The 16649-nt window shown below is 44.5% G+C and overlaps 1 protein-coding gene across 3 annotated transcripts in view; it reads left to right on the plus strand.

Annotated features, from left to right (window-relative positions):
* The window catches only part of LOC137095239 (transcription factor Gibbin-like), a 660796-nt gene that overhangs the window by 585371 nt on the left and 58776 nt on the right, over positions 1–16649 (plus strand). For 2 of the 3 annotated variants that reach the window (XR_010908820.1, XR_010908819.1), the window contains exon 5: positions 12862–13626. The exons of the other annotated variant lie outside the window; for it this stretch is intronic. The gene's annotated coding sequence lies outside the window, so the exon portion shown is untranslated. The remainder of the gene's footprint in view (positions 1–12861; positions 13627–16649) is intronic. 3 annotated transcript variants of the gene reach the window in all.

The raw sequence follows: 16649 nt of genomic DNA on the forward strand, positions 1-16649 counted from the left end.
TTCAAAATATACCTATTATTAAAGGAACAAAAATCTTTGAGAAATGGAAAAGAGAGATTACTAACTTTATTTGGGCTGGAAAAAGAGCGAGGATAGCATACCGAAATTTAATTGATAATAAAGGAAGAGGGGGGGGGGGGTAAGCTTACCCGATTTAAGGACCTATTATGAGGCTGCAGCAATGTCCTGGCTGAAAGAATGGATAAAATTAGAAAACAAGACCCTACTAGATTTGGAAGGATTTGGATTACGATTCGGCTGGCACGCATATGTGTGGTATAATTGAGATAAATTAAATAAAGATTTTAATAAACATATAATTAGAGGGGGACTATTGGGTATTTGGAAAAAATACAGAAAAGGTATGGAACCAAAAAAAACCCCTTTGGCTGAGGCCACTAGAAGCAGTTACAAGACCAACCTTAAGGGTAGAAACAAGAACATATAAAGAATACTTTATTAGAGAAAAATGAAAAGTGTAAATTAAAAGGGTGGGAAGAATTGGACATTAATGATTGGTTTCGATATCACCAATTGCATGAAAGATACAAAAAAGACATGAGGATTGGATTTGCAACCAAAGAATCAGAATTGGAAAGAATATGGGAAGAGGGGGATAAAGGGTTAATCTCTAGATTATACAAATACATACTAAGCTATAACATGGAGGACAACACAGTAATGATATCCTGGGCCAAGGACCTAGGTAGACCAATAGAATTGGACAACTGGGAATATCTATGGAATAAAGAATTAAAATTTACATTATCGGGTTCAATCAGGGAGAATCAATATAAAATGTTTTATAGGTGTTATATCACTCCAGCAACATTGGCTACAATAGACAAATCACAACAAGATGTTTGCTAGAAGTCTAGGAAAGAGAAAGGGACATTCCTCCATATGTGGTGGACCTGTGTGACCATACAGGAATTTTGGGATAAGGTAATTAAGGAGACATAACAAGATTTTAAAAAGCCCAGGATTGTGTCTGCTAGATCTACATAGAGAAAACAACAAACAAAAGGACCAAGAAATATATCAATACTAGCTGTGCCCTGCCACGCGTTGCTGTGGCCTATAGTAAAACTTATCAAAGTTGAGGTAGATATCTGGACTATTATGAAAGAGAGGTACCTACCTATTCCTTCCCACTTTCTCTCCTTTCCTCCTTCTCTACCTCTTTCTTTCTTTCCTTCTTTCACTACCTGGTTTCATCCTTCTCTCTTTCCTTCATTCCCTCCCCCTTTCTTCCTTTGCCTTTCTTCCCTCCCTGTTTGCTTCCTTCTTTCGCTTTTTATTTCCTTTTATTTCACCACCATCATAACAATAACAATAATGCAATGCATTGCCTCTGGGACCTGACACCTCTCCCATTCCCCCTAAAAGGGTCTCAGAGGAAGAATCATAGCATCATAATAATTAGGCCTGTTTGATCAAGAAAAAATTTGTTTCTAAAATCGATTTGTAATTGGGGTGTTTTTTTGTTTCGATATTTAAAATATTTACAAAACTTTCCAAAAAAATGTTTTGTTATTTAGGAAATTTCATAAATATTTACAAAACATTTTAGAAACAAATTTTTTCTTGATCAAACAGGCCTAATAACCACAGCTCCATACCATTGAAACAGGAGTTAAAGCAGTATCAAATTGCATCAACTCTACAGTGTAGATGCTCCTCCAGACTCTGCAGGGTGCTAATCCCCCTCCTCCCCATTTTTCCAACCCCATTTCCACGTGTTTTGGCCCCTCACCGCTATCCTTTGCAGCATCCTGCCCCGGAAGCTCCTGCAGGCCGCCTTCACACGTGCTTTGCCAGAGTCCCGCGAGTCACATGATAGCAGGACGGCAACCAATAGCCATGCAGAGAGGCCGCAGGGCGCGGTGGGAAATGCAGTCCAGAGACCTACACACTTTTGTTTTGTATGTAACTGCTTAATCTAGTCTCAGACATACTTTTTCTCTCTCTTGAATTCCGCCCAAGGTCTTCAGCCTCCTCTGCCAAAGAGTGCTCGTACATCACCTAAGAAGTGCCGGGAGGGGGGGGAGGAGGAGGAGGAGGGCGCAGCAGCCGGAGCCGATCAGATGGCGCGCGCGCTCCTGCGCCCTCCTCCTCCTCCTCCCCCCCCTCCCGGCACTTCCTGCAACACAGCTGGGAGGAGGAGGAGGAGGACGCAGCAGCCGGAGCCGATCGGATGGCGCGCGCGCTCCTGCGCGCTCCTCCTCCTCCTCCTCCTCCCAGCTGTGTTGCAGGAAGTGCCAGGAGTGGGGGGAGGAGGAGGAGGAGGGCGCAGGAGCGCGCGCGCCATCCGATCGGCTCCGGCTGCTGCGCCCTCCTCCTCCTCCTCCCCCTCCCGGCACTTCCTGCAACACAGCTGGGAGGAGGAGGAGGGCGCAGCAGCCGGAGCCGATCGGATGGCGCGCGCGCTCCTACGCGCTCCTCCTCCTCCTCCTCCTCCCAGCTGTGTTGAGGGAAGTGCCGGGAGGGGGGGAGGAGGAGGAGGAGGGCGCAGGAGCGCGCGCGCCATCCGATCGGCTCCGGCTGCTGCGCCCTCCTCCTCCTCCTCCCCCTCCCGGCACTTCCTGCAACACAGCTGGGAGGAGGAGGAGGAGGAGGAGGAGCGCGCAGGAGCGCGCAGCAGCCGGAGCCAATTGGATGGCGCGCGCGCTCCTGCGCGCTCCTCCTCCTCCTCCTCCTCCCAGCTGTGTTGCAGGAAGTGCCGGGAGGGGGGGGAGGAGGAGGAGGAGGGCGCAGGAGCGCGCGCACCATCCGATCAGCTCCGGCTGCTGCGCCCTCCTCCTCCTCCTCCCCCTCCCGGCACTTCCTGCAACACAGCTGGGAGGAGGAGGAGGAGGAGGGCGCAGCAGCCGGAGCCGATCGGATGGCGCGCGCGCTCCTGCGCCCTCCTCCTCCTCCTCCTCCCAGCTGTGTTGCAGGAAGTGCCGGGAGGGGGGGGAGGAGGAGGAGGAGGGCGCAGGAGCGCGTGCGCCATCCGATCGGCTCCGGCTGCTGCGCCCTCCTCCTCCTCCTCCCCCTCCCGGCACTTCCTGCAACACAGCTGGGAGGAGGAGGAGGAGGAGGGCGCAGCAGCCGGAGCCGATCGGATGGCGCGCGCGCTCCTGCGCGCTCCTCCTCCTCCTCCCAGCTGTGTTGCAGGAAGTGCCGGGAGGGGGGGGAGGAGGAGGAGGAGGGCGCAGGAGCGCGCGCGCCATCCGATCGGCTCCGGCTGCTGCGCCCTCCTCCTCCTCCTCCCCCTCCCGGCACTTCCTGCAACACAGCTGGGAGGAGGAGGGCGCAGCAGCCGGAGCCGATCGGATGGCGCGCGCGCTCCTGCGCGCTCCTCCTCCTCCTCCTCCTCCCAGCTGTGTTGCAGGAAGTGCCGGGAGGGGGGGGAGGAGGAGGAGGAGGGCGCAGGAGCGCGCGCGCCATCCAATCGGCTCCGGCTGCTGCTCGCGCCGCCCCTTCGCCCTGCCCGCCCCATTTACTGCTGGGGTGCTTGGGAGCGCCGGATTGGCTCCCAGGCACCAGCAGCACAGCAGCCTCCATCCCATTAACGAGACGAGCTGAAGCTCGTAAAAAAAATGGGGCTGCTGTTTCGATATTTTTAAACCCTTCCGGGTTTGAAAATATGTTTTGATATCGCGTCGGATATGGTAAAAATAACGATTAAATTACGAAATAACGAATTAACGAACTAAAACCGACAGGCCTAATAATAATCATAGAAATAACAACCTTTACCCGCCACGCATTGCTGTGACCAACCTTCCCTCTTTCTCTCCTTCTTTCCCTCCTTCCTTCCTTCCCTCCCATCTTTCCTTCTCCTCTTCCTTCTCTCTCTCCTTCCTTCCCCCTTTTTCTTTCTCTTCAGGCGTCTTTCCTTCCTTCTCTCTTTCCTTCTTTCCTTCCCTCCCTCTTTCTCTACATCTTCCCCCTTCCTTCACTCCCTCTTTCCTTCCTTCATTCCCTTTTTTCTTTCCTTCTCTCCTTCCTTCCTTCCCCCTTTTTCTTTCTCTTCTGGTCTCTTTTCTTCCTTTTCTCTTTCCTTCTTTCCTTCCCTCCCTCTTTCTCTACATCTTCCCCCTTCCTTCACTCCCTCTTTCCTTCCTTCATTCCCTTTTTTCTTTCCTTCTCTCCTTCCTTCCTTCCCCCTTTTTCTTTCTCTTCTGGTCTCTTTTCTTCCTTCTCTCTTTCCTTCTTTCCTTCCCTCCCTCTTTCTCTACATCTTCCCCCTTCCTTCACTCCCTCTTTCCTTCTTTCATTCCCTTTTTTCTTTCCTTCTCTCCTTCCTTCCTTCCCCCTTTTTCTTTCCCTCCCTCTGTCTCTCATTTCTTCCTTCTCTACCTCTTTCCTTCCTTCCCCCTTTTTCTTTCTCTTCTGCTGTCTCTCTTTTCTTTCCTTCCATCTTTCCTTTTCTTTCCTTTTCTTCTTCCTTCTTTCTCTAACTTTCCTTCCTCCTTTTCTTTATCTCCCTTTCTCTTTCTTCCTTCTTTCCTTCCTTCCTGTCTTTCCTGGATTTTGACAGGGCGGGAAGGGGTGCGGTGGGGTTTGGAGGTGGCGTGAAGTAAAAGGAGGTAAGATTGGGGCAGGCGAGTGATGGAGCGTGAGGTTGTGTGTGTGTGTGCGGCAGCGGGGGGAGTGATGGAGCGTGGGGTTGCGTGTGTGTGTGCGGCAGTGGGGGGGAGTGGGGTTGCGCGTGTGTGTGTGGCGGTGGGGGAGTGATGGAGCGTGGGGTTGCGTGTGTGTGTGCGGCGGGGGGAGTGATGGAGCGTGGGGTTGTGTGTGTGCGTGCGGCGGGGGTGTGTGTGTGCGGGAAGCGGCGCGGCGGGGCTTGGAGTGGGCATGGCTTCCGCAGAGGGAACTGTGTGCGCGCGCCAGGGAACTTGCGGCTGGGCACCAATGCGCATGCTCAGTTGTTTTGCCGTTTTGTGAGTGTGTTGTTGTGTTGTTTTTCATTTTGAGTAGATATGTTTGTACCTTATGGGTTGTGTTATGGGCATGGGAATTTTGGTTAAGTTTCGTTGGGGGGTTTTGAGTTTTGTTGTTTTGCCGTTTTGTGAGTGTGTTGTTGTGTTGTTTTTCATTTTGAGTAGATATGTTTGTACCTTGTGGGTTGTGTTATGGGCATGGCAATTTTGGTTAAGTTTTGTTGGGGGTTTTTGAGTTTTGTTGTTTTGCCGTTTTGTGAGTGTGTTGTTGTGTTGTTTTTCATTTTGAGTAGATATGTTTGTACCTTGTGGGTTGTGTTATGGGCATGGCAATTTTGGTTAAGTTTCGTTAGTTTTTTTTTAGTTTTGTTGTTTTGCCGTTTTGTGAGTGTGTTGTTGTGTTGTTTTTCATTTTGAGTAGATATGTTTGTACCTTGTGGGTTGTGTTATGGGCATGGCAATTTTGGTACAGTTTCGTTGGGGGGTTTTTGAGTTTTGTTTCCTCCTTGGATGCCCCTAACAAATTTATATATATAGATAGCAAGATTGACCATAGCCACAGACTGGAAAGGGGAAAAAGGTTTAACCAATAAGGATTGGAGGGAAAGAATGCGAGAATATATGTTAATGGCCAGACTAACTTATAACAGGAGGAATAAAAGCAATGAGGACTTTTTAGAAAAATTGAAGTTGGCATATCTGAATAGAGAGGAGCTCCATTAGGAATTTAGGGTTACCATGAATAAGGAGAGATAAATAGGCTTCAAGGCTTCATAGTGTTTCGGTGTTGGAAGTCATGGTGAAGGGTGCATGGGTGTGGGGAAGAGGTTTTATTTTGTGTGGGATAAGGGTTTTGGGATGAGTGTATGGTTTGCTTTGTGTAAAATGCTATGTGCTGATTTTCTGAATGTTATGGAAAAAATTGAATAGAAAGCTTTGACTGAAAGTAGTGGAAAGCAGGCAGAAATAGCAAGTCTATATGTATTAAGTTATGTAAATGACAATAATTTGTACTCATTGTCAAAATTAACTGGTTGATTGACTAAGGTAGATAGGCATGTACACATAAAAATTATATAATACCTGATTATATCTGCCATGATTTGCTTTTCTGTTATGTACCATAACCAAAATAAACAGTTTTATTTAAAAAAAAATCAGTCAAAATTATTAAGGGAAGACAAAGTCCAAGGATGTGAAAGGAAGGTGGATAGCTCATCCAAACCTCAAATAAAATAATGAAAGGTGCCAAGGTCAGCATTGCTGTCATAAATAGATACTGATTCCCAGATATGGGAGAAGAGCTTGGAAAAATTACACAAGCAAAAAAAAATCCAACTTTTTGTAATCATCAGGAATGAGAACAGCACAGTTTAAATCAATTTTCATTCTGATTTAAATATGTCTTTATTTTTTCCATCACGTCAACTTTTAAAAATATGACAAATGATATATTACAGTGGACTACTGTAAAATCGGCACATTTAACATCATATTTGTGCCACACAAGCCAACAAGTATTTTTCATCAGATATAATGTTAGGTCATTCTTACAGAGTTTTTTTTACGTTGAATTCAGATCTGTGTTTACTTTTTCTCTCACGTGTCATTTTTGCAACAAGGCTAATTGAAGGATAAATGCATTTATGCACTGTTATCAATAGAATCTAATAGATATCAGTGCTTAAATGCATTAATTATTCAATTAGCCTCATTACAAAAACAACACACGATAAAGAAAAAATAAACACAGATCTGAATTCAGTGTAAAAAAACTCTGTAAGAATGACCTAACATTATATCTGATGAAAAATACTTGTCGGCTTGTGTTATGTTTTCAACCACAATTCTCACAAATCCCCCAGACCCAACTTTTCAAAGCTCCTTGTGAGGAAATATTTGTATGTTCATTTCAGCTTTGGGTGAATGTATAGTCTACAACAGGGGTCCTCAAACTAAGGCCCAGGGGCCAGATGCGGCCCTCCAAGGTCATTTACCTGGCCCTTGCTCACGGTCAACCTAAATATGAAACGACTTGAAAGCACACAACAACAACAACAATCCTATCTCATCAGCCAAAAGTAGGTCCAGACTTCTCATTGAAATACTAATAAGTTTATATTTGTTAAAATTGTTCTTCGTTTTAATTATTGTATTGTTTTAAGTGGGTTTTTTTGCATTACAAATAAGATATGTGCAGTGTGCATAGGAATTCATACATGTTTTTGTCAAATTGTAATCCGGCCCTCCAACAGTTTGCGGGACTGTGACCTGGCCCTCTGTTTAAAAAGTTTGTGGACCCCTGGTCTACAACAACGGTTCTCAAACTGTGCTTGGGGAAACTCTTGAGGCTCTGAAAGAGGTTCTCAGGGGCTCCATGGATGCCCCACCTCCTCTGGGGTTTCCTCTATTATTAGAGTAGAATCTTGCTTATCTTATAAACGGGTCAGCAGAAGATCAGATAAACGAAAATAATAATTGGGTTGTTGTAGGTTTTTTCGGGCTATATGGCATTCTCTCCTGACGTTTTGCCTGCATCTATGACAAGCATCCTCAGAGGTAGTGAGGTCTGTTGGAACTAGGAAAATTGGATTTATTTATCTGTGGAATAACCAGGGTGGGACAAAGAACTCTTGTGTGTTTGAGGTAAGTGGGAATGTTTCAACTGACCACCTTGATTAGCATTTGATGGCCTGGCAGTTTTTTTGTGTGGCTTTTTAGTGCCTGGGGGAATCTTTTGTTGAGAGGTGATTAGTTGTCCCTGATTGTTTCCTCTCTGTTGTTTTGCTGTTGTAATTTTAGAGTTTTTTAATACTGGTAGCCAGATTTTTTTCATTTTCATGGTTTCCTCCTTTCTGTTGAAATTGTCCACATGCTTATGGGTTTCAGTGGCTTCTCTGTGTAGTCTGACATGGTGGTTGTTCGAGTGGTCCAGCATAATAATAATGAAAATAATGATGATGATGATGATAATAATAATAGAGTAAAATAATGGTAATGTAATACAGTTGCTTATCTGACATAAATAGGCTAGCAGAACTTCAGATAAACAAAAATGTCAGATAATATGGAGTCTCCTACTGTTGCCCGTCTGACACAGTGCTAGACACCTAGCAACAACAGGTCTCAAAGGGTTAAGGCAAGCCAACACCTTGGGGCTAGAGCGGCCCAGCAGGAAGTGTCTGGATTCAAAAGAGGAGTGTGGAAATCACAGAGGGAAGGAGGGAGGATGCTTCTGCTTCTGGTCCTGCCTCTTTTCCCCTTTTCTTTCCTCCTCCTCCTCATCTTGTCTTTTTCACTAATTGGGAATGGAGAGAGAGTTGGGTAGCACTCCTTTAATTGAAGAGGAAATGCTGAAGGAAAAGGAGGTTGATGGAGGAGAGCATTGGATAAGACGGAATGTCGGATAAGCGAAGGTTGAATAAGCGAGACTAGTGTATTATTATTATTATTATTATTATTACAAAAGCTGAAAGACCATTTGTTGGGGATGTTTGGTTGTGTTTTCCCTGCTCAGCAAAAAGGGGTTAGACAGACTGGCCCTGGGGGTCTTCCACTGAAATACTGTTTAGTTTATGTTGGTTAAAAAATTTTGGAGCAGGGTGAGCTCCAGCTGTTAGCCCCAGCTTCTGCCAACCTAGCAGTTCAAAAACTTGCAAATGTAAGATGATGAATAGGTACCACTTCTGTGGGAAGGAAACAGCACTCTGTGCAGTTATGTTAGCCACATGACCTTGGAGGTGATTATGGACAACATCTGCTCTTTGGCTTAGAAATGGAGTTGAGCACCAACCCCGAGAGTCCAGACACGACTAGATTTAACATCAAGGGAAACCTTTACCCTTACCTGGCTAAAATAGTTGTTAATTTTAAATATTGTAGTTATGTATTTATTTATTTATTGCATTGTGAATTACTTCACACAAACACACTCCATCTACCTGCCACTGGCCTGGCCCATGCCTGATATATATACATTATATATAATATAATGTATAATATAATATACATTGGGAACAGATGTTGAATCCTCCCATCAAAAGCCCTCCTCCTGATGTAATTGATTGGCCTCTCAGCCAAGGGGAGAGCTGTTTCTGAGACTCCAAATGGGTAGGGGAGAGCAGGCATGCTCGGCGCATGGGCAAGGGAGAGGTGTGAGGTTGGAGGGAGGCTCGCATTAGCGAGACCCTTCATGGCATGGGGTTCTGTATGGGAAGTTTGGCCCAATTCTATTGTTGGTAGGGTTCAGAATGCTCTTTTTCCAAAACTCCACCAGTGTTCACATTTGGGCATGTTGAGGATTCATGCCGTTTGGTCTGGATCCACCACTGTTTGCATTCACAGTGCTCTCTGAATGTAGGTGAACCACAACTCAAAAACTCAAGGCCAACTCCCACCAAAATCCTTTCAGTATTTTCAGTTGGTCATGGGAGTTCTGTGTGCCAAGTTTGGCTCAATTCCATTGTTGGTGGAGCTATTCATTCATTCATTCATTCATTCATTTAAAACTTTTATATCCCAATCTTCTCACCTCAGACCGGCTTTTTGATTGTAGGTGAACTAAAAATCCCAGCAACTACAACTCCCAAATCACAAAATAAGTAATCACCACCCCCCAACCCCACCAGTATTCAAATGTGGGTAACAAAGTGAAACGGTTGCTGAGAATACCTTCTTAATGGGTTCTCCATGCACTCATTAATTGCCATGGCTCAGTGTTGTGGAACCATGAAAGTTGAAAGGTGCTAAGGGTTGTCACCGGTTAGAAACAAAGAAAATGTGAATATAGGTCCTTCTTCTTATTCTTTTTAGATGTGCATTGCTCATTGAGTTAATGGTGAGCACAGCTGATGGATTTGGTAAATGATTTTCAGCATCAAAAGACAAGAAAAAGGAATAAGACCTCAATGTCCTCTTTTGCTTTTCAAGTTTTGGTTTTTCTTCATTTTTCTAATCAGGAAATTATGTATGAATGCAAGGCTTTGTGTGCAAACGTTCAACGGAAGCCCTCACCCATTAAACTTAGCAGTGTCCAACGTCACTATTCTCAGGGCCCATTCCCTATTATTCAGGGTACAAGACTACTTGTATGTGTTGTACTCTGTGACATTTCTGGCCTAGAACTCAATTGCAATATATGCTCATATATAAGACAACCTCACATGCAAGTCGAGGGCAGGTTTGGGGTCCAAAATTATGGATTTTGATGTGATCCATGGATTAGTTCAGATGACACATGGTAGCTCGCATGGTTGAATGATTCCCCATGTCTCTCCATGGTGATAATGATGATGACGACAATGGTGGTGGTGATTTGATATTGGCCTAGCCCATGGTCCATGGTATTTTCCATCTCTGTTGAGCAGGCATGGGCAAATTTATTTCCTTTACGTGGTGACAGGTTACATCAAGTTGTTTTCCACTGTGAATTAGCAAGAATTTTTCAGCCAAGCACAAGTTGTTCTGATGGTTCTCGGTTTTTTGGTGTCCATTAAAAGGCTCTTCCACACTGCCCTTTATCACAGGATCTCATCCCAGATTATCTGCTTTAAACTGGAATATGTGAGTGCCCACTGCCAGATAACCCGAGGTATACAGATGATCTGGGCTCGGATCCAGGGATATAGAGGCAGTGTGGAAGGTCCTGAAAACCTCACTTCACTTCACTTTATTTCTTAATTAGTCACTCTCCACCAAGGTGCTCCGAGCGACTTACAATTTAAAATAGCATTTACACTATATAAAAACATATAACAGTGACTATTTGGCAAATTAGACTTCTTTTGCATTTCTCCATCACACCAATAGTTTAGCATTTTCTGAATTGGCACCCCAAATAACCAAACCTAATCTAAAGTTGCCAAAAACTGATTTGTAACCCTTTTGGTACTAATGTTGGGGAGTAGTCCCTGGTCAAAAAAAGTTAGGGAACCACTGTTGTAAATGAAATGAGTAGGCTATCCAGGGAAATCTGCTGAACTATTTGGGTTGAAAACATAGGTGCCTCTTCTTATCCTGGCATTGGAGTCTGTGGATTTTGCACTGATTGAACTTTCACTTGGTCACCAGAAACAGTCTTGTTCATATAAAGTCCAAGGTCTAACAATGACACAGCTTCTTGTCTTCGCTCCTGTTCCATAGTTTTTTTGGCAGGGCTTCAATTAGGTGAATCTGTGACAGACACCTCAATTTTCACCTGCAATCCAGGTCAATCCTCTCCCCGCTTCTCCCTACACTGCACCTTAGGCTTTATGGGTTGGCCAACTTGATCACATCCACCATGCCACCTATTGTAGCTATGGCAATATAAATTGATGGAAAGGTCGGTAATGATAGTGTGAATAATCAAAATTTGTGCTTGCAGTTCTGCAGTTTCTCATAGAATTGGCATGGGGATTTTGTTAACTAGTTAAAATTCATGAGTAAACCTTTGGGAGTGGTTTAAATCCCTAAACTGCACCCTTTGCTACGGGCTTGCTTAGGGTGTTGGATTTTACAGTTGAATGACCTGAGTTGGAACCTTGGGTAGACAGAAAGTTTGTCAGGCGCCTTTCTTATTTGGTCACGGTTACTCTAGCTGATCTCCCTCACAATGTGTTTTGTGATGTTCAGATTAATGAAAGCCCCTTAGAAGAAAAGTAGTATGTAAATGTAATTCGCTCATCTACTGTTACAAGCAACACAAAGCAAAATGTTAGCCACAGCTTAATTAAAATTAAATAGTGCCTACAAAGGCTGTTGAGCATACGAGCCACTAGCTGGCTACTTCTGAATACTGTATATACACAATTGTAAGCCTAGTTTAAGTGACTCAAGTCAAAGTTATGTACTGTTTTGTGTTATGTATTATTTTACTCTGTTGTTATTATTTTAATTACATTTATTATTTACTCTAGTATTACTGGTATTAAAGTAGAGTCTTGCTTATCCAACTTTCACTTATCTGACATTCCGTCTTATCCTACGCTCTTATCCGACACTCTCCTTTTCCTCCAGCATTTTCCTTCAGTTAAAGGAACACTCCCCAACTCTCTCTCCATTCTCAATAAGTGAAAAAAAGGCAAGACAAGAAGAAGGAGGAAGGGGGAGGAAAGGGGGAAAAGAAGCAGGTCTGGAAGCGGAAGCGTTCTCCCTCCTTCCCACTTGATTTCCCCGTTCCTCTTTCGAATCCGGGGACTTTCTGCTGGGCCACTCTAGCCCCAAGATGTTGCTTTGCCTTAACCCTTGAGTCCCTCTTGTTAGTATTCTAAATGTCTAGCACCACGTCGGACAGGTAATGGTAGGAGTTTCTGTATTCTCTGACATTTTTGTTTATCTGAAGTTCTGCTGGCCCATTTATGTCAGATAGGCAAGATTCTACTGTATTACATTACCATTATTTTACATTATTATTATTATTATTATTATTATCTCTTTATTATTATTAGAAGGATACGTAAGCACATTTACATCGAAGAAGGTTAGAATAATGGCTTAATCAGAGTTGGGCAGTCTTAACTTAAATTACAGTTTTATGTAAATATTCAAAAACATTTAACCTATGGATGCTTCAATTAATGTAATTGTATTGGTATCTACTTTTATTTTGTAATTCACCAGTCGCTGCCGCATTTCCCACTCTCGGCTTATACTCAAGTCAATACGTTTCCCCATTTTTTTGTGGTAAAATTAGGTGCCTTGGCTTATATTCAGGTCGGCTTATACTCGAGTATATATGGTAAAGGCAGCCTGGGATTTCCCAAAGTATTCAGTAGATGCTTTCTAAAGGGCCACTGCATCCTAGATTCCAATACAAAGATTTTTCAGGGAAAATGTTGATTGGTCCTTGCAGTCCTATGGTCCTAAATAAAACAGAAAAGGATGTTTTAATCTGTGTCTATTTCCCATTTTCTCTCCCCTCCCTCCTTCCATGCCTCTCTCTCTCTTTCAGAGTACTTTAGCCAGCACTTCCCTGGAACACTTTTCAAGTTCTGTATTTAATGGAAGTCAAACGCTGATCTTTTTGTTCATTTGTTGGTTCTTTTGGGATTTTTTTCTATTTCTAAAAAAAAAAAAGACTGGAAAGAGACAAGAAGGAAAGGAAGAAAGAATGAAAGTGGAAAAAAGAAAAGAAAAATATATTTGGTGGAAAAAATAAACGATAAACTTGCTTTATTTGGGAGTGGCATGGAGGCAGTTTAGTTTTTAACCAGACTGCGTCGTCGGCCCCCTTCCTGCCCCCCATTCTCCGCATCAACCCCTCCCATCCAATCCAGCAAAAAGACAATCGAACAGTTCCAGCCACCACCCGGGCGGAGTGTGAGAACACAAGGATCCCCATGTTCCTTCTTGCCAGCCAGCCTCCCACTCACAGAATGCATATGAGGAACACACCCGAAGGCAGTAGACAGCAACCCAGACAGGCTACGGAGGAGAGGACATTGATTTTTTCCTTCTTTCAGCAGGGGAGGGGCAAAGATGCGAGAACATGACAGTAGCCTGTAAACTCAAATGAAAACTCAGTAATGAAGACTGGACACTTGGCATTTTCCCCATCATCTGCCACCCCTTTCTCTTGTGTGTTTCTTTTTTTCCCCTCCCAGTTTGTTTGCCTGCATTCTTTTTTAAAAGAATGCTTTTGTTGCTTCATTTTGTTGGAGAGCCCAGACATTTTTACAAGTCTGTGAATGGATCTTGGAAACACCATCACTTTTCAGTAAGTAACGATTGTCCATCTCCTTGGCATTTTGTTCCATGCCATTTGCTAAAACAGTGTTTCTCAACCTGAGAGTCAGGACCCGGGGGGCGGGGGGCGGAAAGGGGGTTTCAAAGGGGTCACCAAAGACCATCAGAAAACATATATTTCTTCTGATCTTAGAAACCCTTTTGGCAGAGAAGGTTGGAGATATCTCCACCTGTCCTTCTCTTTCGAATCCTCCCACCAAAAGCCCTCCTCCGCTGTGATTAGATGGCCTATCAGTTGACCTCTCAGCCAAAGGGAGGCTGTTTCTGAGACTCTAAGCAAGGGAGGGGAGAGCAGGCACATGGCAGCTTGGTTCGCAGGTGTGGAGAGTGTATGAGGCTGGAATGAGGCTTGCACCAGCAAGTCCCCTCAAGGCATAGGAGTTCTGTGTGGGAAGTTTGGCTCAATTCTATCGTTGGTGGGGTTCAGAATGCACTTTGATTGTAGGTGAACTATAAATCCTAGCGACAACAACTCGCAAATGTCAAGGTCTATTTTCACCAAACTACACCAGTGCTCACATTTGGGCATATTGAGTATTCATGCCAAGTTTGGTCCAGATCCATCACTGTTTGAGTTCACAGTGCTCTCTGGATGTCGGTGAACTACAACTCTAGAACTGAAGGTCAATGCCCAAGAAACCCTCCCAGTATTTTCTCTTGGTCATGGGAGTTCTGTGTGTCAATAATGGTAAAAGTTCCTCATTGGTGGAGTTCAAAATGCTCTTTGATTGTAGGTGAACTATAAATCCCAGCAACTGCAACTCCCAAATAACCAAAGTGTGATATCTATATCTATCTATATCAATATCAATACCTCTATCTATCATCTATCTATCTATCTATCTATCTATCTATCTATCTATCTATCTATCTATCTTTATCTATATCTATCTATATCTATATTTATATTTATATCTATCTATCTATCTATCTATCTATCTATCTATACATCTATACATATAACAAAAGTCAAAGTTTGTATGCGGCGGTGCGACCGGGTATGTGCCAGCTTTCTGATAGGCAGCCACTGTGGTGCTATTTGCATATAGTCTCTGATTGGCCAGTTTTACAGGAGCCCCTGGTGGAGAAAAGGGTTCATGACAGAAACGGAGACATGAGAGAAGGAAATTTGCATATGGTCTCTGATTGGCCAGCCTCAAATCCAAGATTCCGAGATGACAAAGAGAGGAAAGGAAAAGGCCAGGGGCTGGGTCAGAAAATTACCAATACAGATCAAACTTGGCACACAAAGCCCTCATGACCCACTCTACATCCTGCTGCAGTTTTGGAGGAGGGTTGACCATGGATGATGGGACTTGCAGTACCATCACTCACATTCTGAGACCGCTGTTAACCTCATCCAATGACTGATCAGGACCAAACTTGGCACATAGATCTCTCATGACACACCTTATATTCTGGTGTAGTTTGGCTGGGGATGGACCATGGATTATGGGACTTGCAGTACCTTTGCTCAATTCTTGAGACCTCTGCAACCCTCGTCCAATTACCAATAAAGACCAAACTTGACACACTGAGTCTTGACGCACTCTACATCCTGGTGCAGTTTTGAGGAGGATGCACCATGGACAATGGGACTTGCAATACCTGCACTCCCTTCCTAAGACCATTACAACTGCCAACAATGATGGATCAGGACCACAATTCACACAGAGAGCTGGCATGACCCACTCTACATCCTGGTGCAGTTTGGAAGAATTTGACAATGGATGATGGGACTTGCAGTCACTTCACTCACTTCCTGAGACCACTGAGACCCTCGCCAATGACTGATCAGGACCAAACTTGGCACACAGAGTCCCCATGACCCACTCTACATCCTGGTGCACTTTTGAGGAGGACAGATCATGGATGATGGGACTTCAAGTACCTCCACTCCCTTCCCAAGACTGCTGCAACCCTCATCTGAAGTCCGATCAAGACCAAACTTGGCACAGAGACCCCCCGTGACCCACTCTACATCCCGATGCTGTTTAGAGGAGGATGGACAATGGATGATGGGACTTCCAGTACCTTCACTCACTTCCTGAAACCACAGCAACACTTATCCAAATACCAAGAAAGACCAAACTTGTCACAGAGCGCACCCTTGGCCAACTCAACATTCTGCTGATGTTTGGGGAAGAACAGACTATGGATGATGGGACTTGCAGTACCTTCACTCACTTACTGAAACCACTGCGACCCTAATCCAATGACTGATCAAGACCAAACTTGGCACACAGAGCCCCCATTACCCACTCTCCATCCTGGTGTAGTTTGAAGGAGGATGGACCATACATGATGGGACTCGCAGTACCTTCACTAACTTCCTGAGACCACTGTGAGCCATATAAATAACTGATAAAGACCATCCTTGATACACAATTCCTTTCTCAAATAACCCGGGCAGCGCTGGGTCCCCAAGCTAGTAATATAATAAAAGTCAAAGTTTGTATGTGGTGGAAGTGTGGCGGAAGTTTATGTGCCGGCCAGCCTCAATTCCAAGATTCCGAGATGACAAAGAGAGGAAAGGAAAAGGCCAGGGGCTGCTCAATACCGGCTCTCCCTTCCTAAGACCATTACAACTGCCAATAATGATGTATCCTGGTGCACTTTTGAGTAGAACAGACCATGAATGATGGGACTTCTAGTACCTCCTTCCCTTCCCATGACTGCTGCAACCCTACACTAATGTCCGATCAAGACCGAACTTGGCACACAGAGCCCCCATGACCCACTCTACATCCAGATGCTGTTTGGAGAAGGGTTGACCATGGATGATGGGATTTCCAATACCTTCACTCACTTCCTGAAACCACAACGACACCTATCCAAATACCAAGAAAGACTAAACTTGGCACAGAGAGCCTCCTTGGCCAACTCAACATTCTGGTGAGGTTTGGGGGAGAACAGACTATGGAGGATGGGACTTGCAGTACCTAAACTCACTTTCTCAGACCACTGTGACCCTCACCCAATGAATAATCAAGA

Source organism: Anolis sagrei, chromosome Y (genome assembly GCF_037176765.1).
Source record: "Anolis sagrei isolate rAnoSag1 chromosome Y, rAnoSag1.mat, whole genome shotgun sequence".
NCBI lineage: Eukaryota > Metazoa > Chordata > Lepidosauria > Squamata > Dactyloidae > Anolis > Anolis sagrei.